Raw genomic sequence first — 15,891 nt, 5'->3', positions numbered from 1 at the left:
CATCTACATTTGCTCTCTTACAACACTAAACTATGATTTCTACCTTTATCTTGTATCTACCTACCACTTCAGCATTTTATTAAAAATGATAATAATAAAGAGAGAAATGTGGTATCCACATATAAATCAAGTATAAAAACCAAATGAGTATTCATATTTGAACTGACTGTTTATAGTTCATAATGCATGAGCAAAACCGAAAGTTTCTGTGATGACTCCCCTTGTACTGTTCACTATGTAACTTATTTATTGTGTAGGAATTTGTTCTACATGTAGGAACTTGTTTGTTGTGCCTCAGAGGATTGGAGACTGACAAAAATTAGGCTTGGGGTGGATTAATGATTGTGCATTGAGCATTGACTCCCCTATACAGAATTTTATTGTCATTAACAACCATTTGATCAATAAATATGAGAGATGCCCTCACAAAAAAAAAAAAAAAAAAAAAAAAAAGGACAGACTTCCAATTGTAAAATAAATAAGTAACCGGGATGTAATGTATAGCATAAGGAATATAGTCAAGATACTGTAACAGCTTGGTAGGGTGATAGCTGGAACCTAGAATTATGTATATAAATGTTCTACCACTGTGTTGTACACTTGAAACTAATGTAATGTAATACTGTGCGTCAACTACCCTTCAATAAAAAATAATTATTAAAAAAAAAAAAAAAATCTAAATGCATGGTTCACAGCTCCCACTGGTCTGTTCTATGTTCACATTTGTTCTCTTGTCCTTCCACTGCACCAAGCCTCAGGCCAGCCTGGGTGCTCCACGGAAGTCCTGGGAAGTTCTCTGAGTTTGGAGATGCTGGATAACGGCTGCCAATTTGTTCCCATCGACCCTGACCCTCCCAGATGGCTTGCACTGTCTTTCCCACTGACTAGCATATGTGTGACTGCCTTTAGACATTTCTGGAGAATGGATTGTCACTCTCTAGTAAAAACCCTGGCTAAGGAGAAAAAAGGAAATGACATTTGGTTGGACCTAGGAAAGTTAAACAATGGGTCAGGTGGCCAGATGCAGTGTAGATTTAACTCTGCATCTCTCCAGCGCATCACTCCTGTCAACTCAACTCAAGTAAAATACAGGCTTCAGTCTAGATTGGTAAGATGTACAAAAAAACCGGCACCAAAAGCATGCTAAAATCCACGATCACTGCAGTCCATGTTTCCTTACAGGGGCAGGGGGGACCTGAACTTGACTGAGGGGCTACCCAACAGGAGGCTTGCTTCCCTATGCAGGCACCCCTGCCTTCCTCCCTTCATCAACTTCTTGTTTATTGTTCTACCTTACTTCTGACACACCTCATGGGGTGTTGTGAAGCTTGGAAGTTAGTGAAGGCTTGAAATTTTTCTAATGAAAGGTGTTATGGTGTTATGTAAATACACAGTATTATTTTGTCTTTATTCCAGCAATACTGGTTTGAAATAGTTTGGTGTGTGTAAATATGTTGAATAATGTGTATTAATTGGATTTTTTTAGTACTTCCTGGCGCCCCAGTTAACCAAATGGCAGCAGGCTTACTTACACGAACAAATATTAACTACAGTCTCAGACAACTATCCATTGGTCTTTGTCCCTTCAAATCAAATGCTAGCCAGATGAGTCCTCTAAGAGCTTACAGTCATTTACTTGAATACTAGACAGGAAGTTGCAACCTCCCATGAAAGTAAACAGAAGCAAAGGCTGAAGTTCACAGCATAGTAAGCAGCGCATTCCAGAGGATGGGAACACGTGGGTAAGTTCCCTGTAAACAATTAGCATCACTGAGAAGTCTAAGTGTACAACATTCAGAAAAAAATTTTAAAGCACCACCATATGCTTTAAATTGGAATTTCCAAAAATATTACTCTGAGGGTAAAAGCCATGTGACCTCTTGATAGCCACATTTCTTCCCTTCTGTAAGTGCCATGATGGCCATCCAGGGCTGAGGGTATCTGACCACGGCAACCAGCTTTCTTCATTAGGTTCGGAATAAAGGGTTATGTCTAGCCTTCTCTCCAGACAAGTCACCTACACCTGCTGGCTCTCACAGGAGTGCCGAGGGCTCATGTCACCACATGGACAGACCTCTGGAGGAGCTCTCATTTTCGATAGCCTGTGTGGGCACGTGCCACTGGCAGCGTGGTCTCGCTATCCTCCCCATCACAGACAGCAGACACCACCTCCCATGCAGTAGAATCACAAGCATGGGCTCTAGAATTAAAGTTGGGGAGAAGGTGTAAATGGATTACTGAAAAACTCACAAAACTCATCATATGGTGAGTTAAATGAGTAATGTTTCCATAGATAACATTTTTTGTTGTGTGTAGTACCTTCTCCCTCTCAAGATAAAAAATCTGCTCAGAGGCCCATACTGTGATTAGATTGTGCTGCACAGGTTTTATAAGACATGACTTGAGTCAGTGTAGCCCTGGGGCTGCACAGCCACAGGAAGGCTGCAGGCCAGCTGGCTGGGCCGTCTGGAGGTCCAACAAGGTACAGAACCATGATGTGACATTGGGAATGTGAGGGCGACCAGCCAGAAGTCACGGCTGCTTCTAATCTGGGGTCTTTTGTCTACAATGGTCTTCCAAGCTGTGGAACCCAAAGAACATTATTAAAGTGCCTTATTCTGCTCTCTGCATACACCCTGTCTCTCCTGGGGGGTCAAGTGTCACTCCCCTACAGAGCCTTTTCTGGCCCCTCATACCTGCTCCTCTTCTGTGTTTCACATTATGGCACCCTTACCACTGCATCACGACTGTCTGTCGATTCCTGCACGAAAATATTAGCTCCTTGCGAGCAGGGGCTGAATCTTACAGGAACCCATAGGTTCTAGCAGAGGGCCTGGCACAAGTAGGTGCTGAATGGAAGAACGAACTGAAATGACAGCATCATAGATTGTGCTTCTAAAGCACCTGTTGGCTTGGGATCAGATGGCACCACAGTATAAATTTAAGGCTCTGTTTACCCTTTTTATATAGATGGCTTTCCGAGAACCACTGGCAAATGCTGCCATGTCTACCCTTGGTTGAAGTAGAGTACTAGTTACATTTGTGGCAGTCATGCTGCTTTTGACTTACAAAAAGCCTGGGCTATTTACTTAATTATTTGCAAAAAGATTAGATGAAAGAAGGCAATGCTTTGGTGCAGGAAAGGCCTTGGGGACTTAATGGGAAAACAGTTTCATTGGCAGCAGCTAGGGACACAGCACCACTGTGATCTTGCTAAAGCTGTTTAAATGCCATCTACACTATAAATGCTGGTTTTGCAGCTGATCAAGATGCAGGACCATAACACAATGTGAATAAACTTCCACAATATTCATTTGTCCTATTACTCACTCATTCATTTGTTCAATAAATATTTATCAGTCACCTACAATGTCTTCTCTATTGTGTATGGGGAAACTGGAGAATAAGGCAGATAAAATTTTACTCCCAAGAAGTTGTGCAATTGTTAGCAAGATCCACATTTGTGGAGGTTTTGCAGAGATGCTTCTAGGAAATTACTAATGGGGAAACCTTGCTGGTGGAAAGAAGGCAAGTTAAATTAAAACTTCAGATTAAGGACTCAATGATCTCATCTCAAAGATGGTGCCTTTCAGTGACCTTTGTTTAAACAGGAGTGCAAATACATTTTATGAGCTCTGGCCACAGTGCCTACCTGAATGTATTAGATACTAGCCCCTCCCCTCAAAGCAGTCACAACCCATTTGGGAGCAGAAAAGACCCTTGCACATGGGAAAAATAAAGCAGTAAAGTTATATGAGGGGAGTGGCCTGGTGAGTGGTCTTAGAATTTGTAAGAGAAATTCATTCAAGAAAACTTCTCAGTTGTGTATTATTGATAAGAAACGCAACAGTATATTTATATGCACCAATAAACCTGAAATAAGGAGTTGGATGGAAATGAAACTGTCTCATGGGTAACAACGGTTTCAAAGCAATAAATTTCAAAACCCAGTGGAATGTAATGGAGCTCAATCTGACTGGTATGCCAAGAAAGAAAATGTTTCACATCGATGCAAATTTTTTTTTGGAGACTAAGGAAGTGGACTTCTACAGCCTCTTAAAGATTCTGCAAGTCATGCCACAGACAGTTACAAGGAACTGGTAACTCCTAAAAACCATGTGCAGGATTAAAACAAACCCTGCTGCTCTCCCCAGCCAGAATTCATGGGATCACAAGGTCAGGGACACCTTTCAGAGCACATACGGGAATAGTCAGACTGACCCAATGTACTTTCTCTTTGATCAACCTTATATTTGACTGTATTTTAGTAAATTATCCATGTAGTTGTATTTTGACAGCTCTCTTTACAGCAGTAAAACAAAATGTGTGCATCGCAAATGGCAAAGATTCAAATTTCAGCTATGTTTATCCAAAATAGCACTGAACTGCTTCTGTACTTATGCTATACTGCCTACAGCTCTACGGAAGGGAAGACAGATGGGATGAATTTAGCAGGGAAACAGCTGTGGCTTGAAGAAGAGACAAGCAAAAGTTTTGCTATCAGGCTTCATTATGTATCAAGGTACCAGTAAAATGTGTATCCGTAAGGCAGCCAAAAAAGTGTTTTTCATTTGACTAGTGATAATTACCTGTTCTCAGCAGCTGACAATGTTCTAAGTGGCATTAAATAGGTATAATAATTAAGCAGTAAGATACAACAAGGCAGTGCCTTGCTGGGAATTATGGTTCTCCCAAGTATGCTGGGAGGCACAGGCTAAAATAGACACTGGCTTCACCATCTAAGAAACAGCCCAAGAAGTTGCTGGGGGGAGAGCTCAACAATAGTGAAAAGGGGGGAATCTCTCCAGGGAGACTGGAATCTAGGTGCTGATTTGTGTAGCCATGACATGACCAAAAGAAAGTTAAGTAAGCACCTACCTCTGCCTTTCACCCATTTCTGAATAATGAACATGCAACATGCACACTTGGCCCCAGTCAACTGGACCTGGTATTCCTTCAGCTGGTGAAAATGGAGAGTTGGGCCGGTTACCTCCTGAATCATCTTTGTCTGTGTTAACAAAGGACAACATGAGATGTCCTTCAAGACTGATGTGCTTCAACTTTCCTGTTTTCACAGGGATGAGTTGGTGGTCTGTCACTTTGCGAGTGACCTCACTCAGCATGACTTTCCTCGCTGGTGCCCATCCATTCTCGCCATGGCCTCAGGAACACTGACGAAGGCGTCACTGCCAACCCTACAGACCTGCACACGGTGGTGCTCCCTGTACGAACTTTGGGCTTAAAGTAAGAAACCATGCATTTTGCCAAAAAAACTGTGCCTTTTATTAATTACCTGAAGTAGAGGCCTCTATATCTAGTGACCAAATATGTGTATGTATAATACATGCACATTATCAACACCTGATAAATTACTCAATGAAACAGATTTTTTTTTTATGAATCTAATTTATGCCACACTGGTGACCAGCATCATGCTCCACCCAGGTCAGTAACATGAATATTGCCACAGTGACAGGAGAAAGGCAGAGAAAGCCTAAAAGGGGAGCAACAACACATGGCATCTATGCAGTAAACCCTGGTGTGACAGTGACACTTGGTGACATTAAGTTTTCCTAAAATCCTTGGAATTACTATATCACCATTGAGTGATATTAAATGGAAAGCATTAGCATTCTCAAAAGCATGTGCAAACTCTAGAAGCTTATTTACTTCCCAAGTATTTTACCAACACCTTCCATTCCCACCAAAGTACTTTACCGACACCTTCCCTTCCCACTCTTATTAAAGGCTGTGCATCTTATTCCTTTTTATGTACAACTACTCCCCCCTCTCTAGCTTTCTCGTGCAGCTCCTCTACTTTTCTGGTGACTTTTGCTCCTGGCAGCATGCCTCAGGCCTTCACCTGCCTGCGTCTTTAAGAGCTCCCTGACAGGCACTGGTTTCCTGGGTCCATTAACACCACCTGCTCTTTAGAGGCAGCAAGACGGTGAGATACTGCAGAGAGAGCCCAGGCTTTGGAGGCAGGCAACCCTGTTTACAATCTACCTTTGCCTCTCCTGGGCTCTGCAACCACACTCACACTTCTTCCCTCCCTTTGAGTCTCAGTTTCCTCATATGTAAATTGTGGTAACCCTTGGAGGGCCATTGTAGGGCACCCAGTGTAATGTCAGAGCAAACTGTCAACAGTGAGAAATGACTTTTTTTTAATTTTGGGAAAAAAATATTTTGCTGAATTGCCCTTTCTGCCATTCTTTTATTTCAAATTATTGCTTCCCTTCTTTTTCTTCTGATTATTCATCAATCTACCTTAAATTTAAGGTAATATGAACATACTTGAGACTGTTAATACTTTATTCTCTCTACCACATTTTATCCCATCTATCAGAATATCGGCTTTTCACACACAGACAGAGGATACTCAAGGTAAGATTGGCAGCAACAGCTGAAGGTGTGCCCGCTGGGACTCAGTTTCTAAACAGGCCAGGTGCTCCTTGTGCGTCAACAGTGGTTTAGTGGCAGGAAAACAGGTCAGAGAGCAAAGACTAGGAACATAAACTAATGCCATACCTGACTGGAACTATAGCAGGAATTTTAACAAAAAAATTGCTATTATGGGAGCTAACATATTCCTAAGATTCTTCCTATCAGCACTTGGAGGCAACACTGTCTGGATTAAGTTCTGGCTGTCACGAAGTAGCTGTGTGACCTTGAGCCAGTTACTTAAGCTCAGCCCCTCAGTCTGCACATTGGTAAAATGGAGAAACTGCTAGTCCTTGCCTTAAAAGGATGTTACAAGGATTAAATGTGTTACTAAAGGTAAGTGCTTAGAACAAGAACAGTGGCTAGTGTGTAGGAAGAATACCTAAGGTTAGCTGCTGCTACAATAACGATAATAATTATAAGGATAACTGTTATTATGTATTGATTATATGTTGTATAATTATATGCCATAAGATTATCACTATTGTTAAGAGGTGTCAGGAATTTTGCACATGGAAGCAAAGGTGTAATACAATGTTCGGTGCCTCTCAAACTATAGAAACTGGAGAACCAAGATGAGGGCCAGGAGATAAGAGGCCTTACAGCACAAAATGAGAGCAGACAGAGTCCTGGGCCAAGGAGAAATAAATACACTGCGATGAACTTCTCTTATAGCAAAGATCATCTATTTGAATAGTTAGACTTCTTCATAAGAAGTACTCTCCTAAAATCAGTAACTTGCTCAGACTCACACAAAGGCCAAGATCATATAGAACTTTGTCTTGAGTCTCCTGGGCCCTTATTTCATGACAGGACCTGAAGGTTCCTACTGGGAGTTCTCAATCCACACCAGGATGCTTGGCCATTGTATTTCTGACAGAGAGGGAGATCTTGGGTATGGCAGCCAAAAAGAGGAGAACACACAGCACAGCCTTCTAGTAGCAATGCTGCCCCACGGCATTGCCAATAAAAGCCCTGCCTCTCTGTCTCCTCCTGCTGTTAACAATAACCACCCACACTTCCCAGAGGGCCTGGAGAGTGCTAATGGACCTTCAGAACACACTCCTGGGCTTGCAGCTATGTAAGCACGGAAATGAACTCTCTTTTAAAGATCAGTTTTGAGTGACTTAAATCAATGTGTTAAGGACGGAAGCTTTATAAAATGAAAGAAAAACTGGACATAGATACTGTACTTTGAACACCACCCATCAGCATTACAAATGTTATGTCTGCACAAGGACTGCTACCAACAGAATGTTCAGAAATAAATACACTGTATTTGAAACACTGTTTCTCAATGCACGATGCCAGTAAGCAATGCAGAGCCGTTGTAAATATGGAAACTGGTAGGCCAAGCAAAGCAAATACATTTTTATTTTCCCTATATTTTCTACAGGGTTCCTATATTACATTTAAAATTATCAGCTATACCAGGCAGAAAAAGACAAGTACCAAATGATTTCACTCATCTGTGAAACATAAGAACAAAGCAAAAACTGAAGGAACAAAACAGCAACAGACTCACAGAACCCAAGAACGGATTAAGAGTTACGAAAGGGAAAGGGACTGGGGAGGATGAGTAGAAAGGGAGGGAGAAGGGGAATAAGGGGCATTATAATTAGCACACGTAACATGGGGTGGGAGCATAGGGAAGGAGGTACAACACAAAGAAGACAAGTAGTGATTCTATAGCATCTTACTATGCTGATGGACAGTGACTGCAATGGTGTTGTGGTGGGGACTTGATAATGGGGGGAATCTAGTAACCACAATGTTGCTCATGCGATTGTATATTAATGATACCAAAATAAAAAAAAATTTTATGACAAAATAAATAAATAAAATAAAATCCTAGTACAGACAAGAAAGAAAATTATCAGCTATAAATGATCAATTTAAAAGGAAAAGACTATGCCTTGGATCCAAAACCAACTATTAAGCAATGTGGGCCTTTAAGTGAATTATCTTCAGTTTTGTGATAATTTTCACTGTTGACCTGCCACTGAGGATGGCATTTCTTTCATGTCTTCAGGACACAGGCTGAGCTTGAATATTACAAGGTTCTTTCCATACAGAAAAATATGAAATGATCAATAAACTAACTGTTACAAGGCAGAATGTATCTGACCAAGTAAGAATAGAAAGTCCATTTAAGCAGCAGTGTTTCTGGCTAGTGTGATAAATGCCTCTGATTCCTCCACCTATTTTCCTTTTTGGAAGTTCATCACGGTATATTCTGTGACAGTCTGCTCCCTTAGAATATGGAATTTGACTAAAGAACAATTGGTTGCCCCCACCCCCTATGCCCATGAATGCACAAAGACCCTCAAAAAACAAATGTTCTTTAAAAGACAGTGTGAGGAGTGTATTTAACATTTATTAAAAATACAGCACCTACCAAAAAGATCTTCAAGCTGAACCCTAGCTCTTTCAGTCCAATTCTACAATGAAAAGTTCAGTAAGACAGGGAAAAGGTCTAGGAAAAGCACAATAGGAAAGAGAGGGATAAAGATAGAAGACTACCTCCCAAAATAAAAAGAAAAGAAAGCAGTAACTTCCCACCTCACCAAAAACAAAAAAGTAAACTACTTCCCTGCCTTTTAAAAAAATGCTGGGAATGATCCAGTTTGACCTAGGTATATTGGTTCAAAAATAAAAGCTACAAGACTGGTTTTCCTTATACATTTGCATGAAAATAATTAAAGACACAGCTCACAGCTCCCTTTAATTTCTTGTAAGAAATCATTTATTTTCTTTAAGCAGATTTTCCCATGTCAGTTTCATTACAACTGGAGGCATTCATTTTTTAAAATGGATACTATTTATTTTGCCTCCATCTCCCCAAATCTGTCATCTGACTATATTTCTGCAGGTTTGTTAAACTATCCCGATAGGTGCACACTTAGCTTTTGATAACCTGACTGGCCCAGCGACCTAGGTCACCTGCATGGCCACAGAGTTAATCAGGGAATGTCCCAAAGGGCAGGGCAGGATCAAGGATGAGAACAGAAGCTGACCACTCTCCTGAGCCCTGAGCAGTCAGGCTTTCCCTTCCAGGGAACCAGGATGAGAGAAAGCTGAGGAGCAGGGCTTTTCATCAAGATAAACTCTACATGCTCCTGGTTTATCCAGTGGATAATGAGTTGGAGGAGACGGAAAAGCAGAACGATGACAGCTGAAGAAGGGAACCAGTGGTCTGAGCATGCCTGCCTGTGCAGAGGCCCTTCAGGGCCAGGACGGTGCCAGACCAAGCACAGTGACCACTATGAGACCGCTGGTTTGTTGGGTGATGCTTTTAAATGTCCTCTGCCCTTGAAATGTGGCACAAACAGAGGGTTCTTATAAACGGAATCACATTTTACAAGCACTACAAAGGGATCTCACCACAACAGATTATGTTGCTAAGTAAAGAATGACCACTTAACTAATCCATTTTGTAAATTTGGATTTAATATGTTGGGTTTGTCTAAAGTGAGATATAGTGACAATAGCTTTGATTTCTATCAAGCTGAATTTGGAATTAGACATTTTGAGTTAGGGTCATTTATTAAATTTCAGAGCCTCCAGTCTCTCAGTGCAATTGAGCAGGGGAACAAGACAGACGTAAAGCAATTATGTGTTTAGCAATTTGCCCACTTTTTCATGTTAGGGGAAAATAAAAACTTCAAAATTCCCTAGGAATTTTTTGTTATAGCTTTAAGACCTTTCATTCTTTTATTCTGAAAGTTTCTCTTCTTTGAAAAATTGTACTTTTCTTTAAGAATGTGCCTGAGATTTTTCTTGTCTTAGCATTATGGCATTTTTATCATAAGAAGCTTTATATAACTTCATGTAAGTTTAAACTTACATCCATTTGGGTTATTCAAACTAAAATGAACACTATTACAAAATTATGTGATGATGGATTCAGCTTACCTCATCAGGCATTTATTTCTCCCTCTTTTGGGAGGTTTTCTCTGACCACCCAGACGCCCAGCATGGTGGATGGCACATTTGTCATGTTTACTGAAATCCTGACCAGACAAAGCCCCCTTGGGTTGCCAGCTGCTGGGTTGCTCAACAAGATTCAGGAACAAACACACTCTTCTCTCCAGTGGCTCACCATCTTGTGGGGAACCCAGGACCCTGTACCTGGGAAACTGAGGGTTACAGAAAGAGCATGGGCTTTAGAAATCTCAGTTCGCTAATAGTTTAACCTCTGACAGAGACTTTCTCCTTGACCAAACCTTTGCCCACGTGCTCTTCTGCAGCAGGCTTTGACCTTGGGCTTCAGTGTCTGCTGGTTAGGAAGAGTCTTGTCAGTTTAGAGAGAATCTCCCACCCTCCATATCTGATCCACCTTGGTACCTGATCACAATTCTTCATCCTTCACCTGTTCCCCAGGCGACATCTGATCTTGGCCTGCTCTCAGGAAGAATCCTGTTTGGTCTGTTTAGCTAGAATGCCCCTTACCGTGGGTGGTCTTCTCGGTAATTTTCCACCCACTGATTCTCCCACCCTGCTCCCTGGCTATAACCCCCCACTTTTCCCTGTTTTATCTGAACTTGAGCCCAGTTCTAGCTTGAGGTCTCTCTCCCCCTACTGGCAATGGTTCCTGAATAAAATCCCTTTACCGCTTTAACTCTTGTCAGGCTCCGTTTTCTCTTCGACATCTCCTGAGCTTCACTTTGCTCATTCAGAGAATGAATGATAAGAAGTGGGATAATGTGTTATGCTCAGCTAGAGCCAAATGCATTCTAGTTACTAAAAAACATGCCATTTTTTACTTATACTTAAAATATATGTCCTAACACCCCCCAGAGGGCACAGTGATACAGGCAGTCATCCGCTTGGGACGGCAGGGCAAGGAGAAAGGCATTTGGAGTGGAGGCTTCACTTCACAGCTCCAGACAGCCATGGGGCAGGAGACCGTCAACAGGAAACTATGAATTTTAGCTGTGTCACTATTTCCCAGATGCTCTGCTTGGCCTCTATGTCTCATATTCATGGTGTCAAAGGGAAGACAATACTAATAATCCATTCTGTAAGGTATATATGAAAAGAAATATCTGTTTCATATTTTAAAGGTCATTGAATATATAACAGCTAGATAGTTAAAGCAAAATACCATATTCATCAGTGAAATAAAAAAGTTTAGCAGCATTCATCTGTTCTCATTTTAAATTTACCACAGTATGTAAATTAGAGGATTTAAAAAAAGCATCAGGCAAAAATCTGAGCTAGGTGCGAATGAAAAGCACAATCAGAAGCAAATTTGTGACTGCTTCAAGTGTGCGAGTTTGCCAAATGGGCTGGTACTTAGGTTTTACTACTAATCTGAGTTTATGTAAAGCCAATAGGAAGATCCCAATTATTGTTAAATACCCAGAGTAGAGATTTGCTGCTAAACTGCTGTATAATATAGGTCTCAGGTTGGCTTTTGTAAACATCTTATTTCAAGTGCTGAAATTATCACAGGAATACCACACAGAAAGCTGAACTTTAAACACACAGTCCCAGCCATACATACAGTCTGAGGAAAATAAACCAAATACACTTTGCATTAGAGGCTGAATTACCTGATTTTTAAAGTATTTTCTTGTAGCTGAGAGAACCTTCTCAGCCAGGAACAGCAGTTATTCTACCAAGTTAACATCTGAAGATACGACCGATGGCAGAATGAGGCAGCCTGATCATTCTTACCAGGCCTTTCTTACGTTCAGAACACTCACGCTGTAGCAGAAATGTAGAGGCGGTGCGTGATTCACACTCCTGGAGATCTCAGTGGGCCGATACGGTACACTGAGACATCAGCCTCCTATTTAAACAACACCCTGTCTGGTTTCTATGGAACAAACTACCTTCACAAACAAAATGAACTGCATTAAATGAAGCCATGGGGGCATGAGAGTGAGAGTCCTGAGTACCGCATTTCTCCAGCGCGAGGCTGGCCGCCTGGGCTTGACACCATGCAGCTCCATGGAGCTGGGAGAGTCCTCCGGGCAGCTGAGAGGAGCGACCCACAGAGTCAGCATCCTGCCTGAGAGGAAAGGAGACAGACACCCATTGGGTGCCAGGTTAAGCCCTGCTCCAAGACCAGTTCTGTGGCAAGACTGTAATGATCATTACATTTTGTATACATTTTCTGGAGAGTCACAGCCCATCTATGGATTTCAACTTAAGAATCTTTATTGTAGAAAGACAGGAGAAGGGGTCTATGGTGATGATGAACTGAAGACAGGAGGAAAGGTCTGAGAACTAGGAGGAAAACATGATAGAAACAGATTATAACGCAATAATACAAACGCTGGGCAAGATAAATCAAAAGGGCCAAATGGAAAAACGGACAGATGGATCTAACCCTGCTTAGAAGGGGTTAGTGAGGGAAGGCTTCAGAGATGTAAAACCTGAGCTGAGCCTTTTTCTTACTGTTTACATTTCCTTTTACAAAGGTGACACGGGCACAGTGCAGAAAACTTACAAATTATCAGAAAAGGTGAAGAAAGAAAATATACCAAGAGCCCCACTGCCTATAAATGGTTCATACATTACATTCCCTGCGGTTGGTGAGGGGGTGTGCGAGTGAACGAGGTTGCAAAGTTAAATTTACTATTTTCTTGAGATCCAGGCTAGTTTGGGTATATGTGTATTCTAGGCAGGAGCTGGGGCAGATCAGATTTTTCTGTACACAGAAGGGTAATGAATTTGGGGCCCCCAGAACATGAGAAAGCAAAGAATTTGAAAGGTGTGGGGAGAAGGGAAGCAGGAGAGAGGAAACATTTCCAGAGTGGAAATATAGCCTAGAAAGGGCTTTCAAGGAAAGCACTACCCTTGAGGATTGTGCCACTGTTCCAAGGACCGCGTGGGGTCAGTGCTCTCCATCTTCCTTACACATCCTCAGCACAACCATGCTGACCAGCACTGCTTTGTGCACAGAAGTCTTTTGGGACCTCAAGGATGCTGGGTTCCCCAAGCAAGCTGGCATGGGGAAAATCTGAGTCCACATGTGTGGGATACAAAAGCTAGAGTGTGAAGAAGACATGATATGTTGGGTACATATCTGTATTTTTTGCAAAAAATGGAATCATATATACTCTTTTATTGTATTTCCCCTTGGGGAACTGTATTTTGAACATCTATCATGTCAATAAACACTTTTCTTTCAACAAGTGATTTTAATGGAATTTCAGAATTCCATTGTGGGAAATTTTGATCATTTAATATTGTGATTTGTTTATTTTCAATGTCTTCTATTAGAAATAATAGAGTTGTAAATATAGGGCTGGCCAAAAAGAAGTATTGTTATACCTATTTACTGTATTTTATTACCTATTCAGTCTGTGCTGTAAGGGAAGACTCATTTACATAGCTCCAAGGTCAGTGCCAAGGTCAATGCTAGGGGCATGGCAAGTGTACTTCAGGGAGGAGGGCTCAGCCTGTCCGGAAGGTGAAGGGAGGTTATATATTGGCAATGTTAGGAATTGGTATTTCAGTGACAGTCTCTCTTCTGATACAATTCTTGAAACCCATTTCTTGGGATTTAAAATACTTATTGTAAAAACTATAAATCTAGTTTGAATTATCACAGAAATAAGGGACACTAAAGATAAAAATGTAGACTTGCTTTAGGGAAAATGTAAACCAAATGAAGATATGACTAATAAAGATCATTTAAAAATCATTGACTTTTAAGGCATTCTGTAGGTTCATTCCCAGAGACAGAAAAATATGTCATTGGAATTTAGACCAAAGAAACAGGTACTAACAGGAATAGAGACACAAATTACTTGATTCCTCCTTTTTTCTCACTTCTCATGTCCTATCAATTGTTAGCCAATTTTACCTCCTAAATACTTCTCTAATCCATCCCCTCCTCTTCATCATTATTTCAGGTGCTAATCATTTCCTATCTGGTTTTCCTGCCTTCTTCATTACATCCTTCCTTCATGCTGCCACCAGAGTGAGTATTTGGAGCGCAGGTCTGCCATGGTGCCCTGTTTAAAACCCTTCACTGGCCCTCTCATAGCCCCAGGACAAAGAGACAGACCCCTGGCCTGGATCTTCAGTGGGCCCCTCCTCTTCCACTCCAGCAGCACGGCCCCGGGGTGGCTCCCACTCCACATGACTTCACTTCTCTCTTCAGAGCTTTCTCCAGTTTCCCTCTCCGCCTGGCATGCAGCCTTGTGCAGCCTCTAAAGTGAAATTTTGGCCTCCCTTCCTCCAAAAAGTTCCCCATCTCCCAGGCTGAACTGTGCCTCTCTTCACTGACTCTATGCTGGCACATGGGTATCTCTACTGAAGTCCTTACTTACCACACAGGCTGGTGTGGCGGCGCAAGGGCTTTGTACCTCTTTCTGCAGAGAAAAAGAGGCCAGTGCTGAAATCTATCTTCTCTGTCTCCATGACCTGCAGCTCCTATCATGACACAGGCACCCATTCACTTCTGTTGGGTTTTTCATGTTTTGGGTGGGTCAAACCCTACTGTAGTTTAAAAGAGTTGAAAAATAGCTAATAAAGCCAGGTGAGTTCCAATCCTAATGGACTGGTGGTAAGAAATAGGATACATATGGAATCAGCATATATTAATCCTCACCATTAGCTAACAGCTTGTAAGTTAAAACTATTTCAGTTCCTAGAGAATTATTTATTAATTCAACATAGTTTTATACACTGGGACTTCAGAGACTGGTAACACACATTTCACACTGAAGACTTCACAGTCCATGAGAGAATGACATAAAATGCCATGAATATGGGGCTCTAAGTGCTAGAAAATAAAAACATTGACTTTAGCGTCAAGAGGGAGACTAACTGACCAGAACTGAGGAATGCTGGCTCCTGGTGAGAGTGCAAATTTTCTTTCAGTCCCACCCCAACACAGCCCCCAATCCTACCCCAAGATTAGCTTGTGGAGTATCTGGAGTCAGGCCCAGATACATTTCCCAGCCTTTCATTGGGGTCATTTTACTCCCATAACGAAGTGGGGGAGATCTAGAACCCCTAGTGGGGGTGTGGACCAAAGGGAAAAGGGCTGGGGGCTGCCTGGGCTTCTCACTGGCAGTTGCTTAGGCCGCCCTGTTCTGGAGCTTCCAATATGCCAAAAGGAGTCCAGGACTCTACAATCCAGCCAGGCCCCCGAAGGAGGTAACCTGGCGGGTGAGCACAATGCTATCACTCAAAATACGAAATATGAAGTGCAACACCAACACTATGTTTTAAGAGCCATGTGGAGAAACTTGAGCACATCCAGAAGTAGGGCATAAAAATGATGCTTTTAAATGGGAGAGATATAGAAGTACATATTTGGTATGAGTAGGGAATGATAATCTCTTCCCAAGGATCATTTTCCATGGGCTGTTCTGCTTGGCCATGTAAAAGAAGAAAAATGTTTCCCAGTCTCAATTTTATATTATCTCCTTTGTCTATGATACAGAAATCACTAGTGTTATATAAAATGTCAAATTTCACTGA

The 15,891-nt window shown here is 41.7% G+C and overlaps 1 protein-coding gene across 3 annotated transcripts in view; it reads right to left on the bottom strand.

Annotated features, from left to right (window-relative positions):
* The window catches only part of SDCCAG8 (SHH signaling and ciliogenesis regulator SDCCAG8), a 275,300-nt gene that overhangs the window by 27,826 nt on the left and 231,583 nt on the right, over positions 1–15,891 (bottom strand). The window lies entirely within an intron of this gene.

The sequence above is a fragment of the Manis pentadactyla genome, chromosome 9, assembly GCF_030020395.1.
Source record: "Manis pentadactyla isolate mManPen7 chromosome 9, mManPen7.hap1, whole genome shotgun sequence".
Classification (NCBI taxonomy): domain Eukaryota; kingdom Metazoa; phylum Chordata; class Mammalia; order Pholidota; family Manidae; genus Manis; species Manis pentadactyla.
The sequence above is the reverse complement of the archived record's forward strand: the minus strand, read 5'-3'. Positions and strand labels throughout refer to the sequence as shown.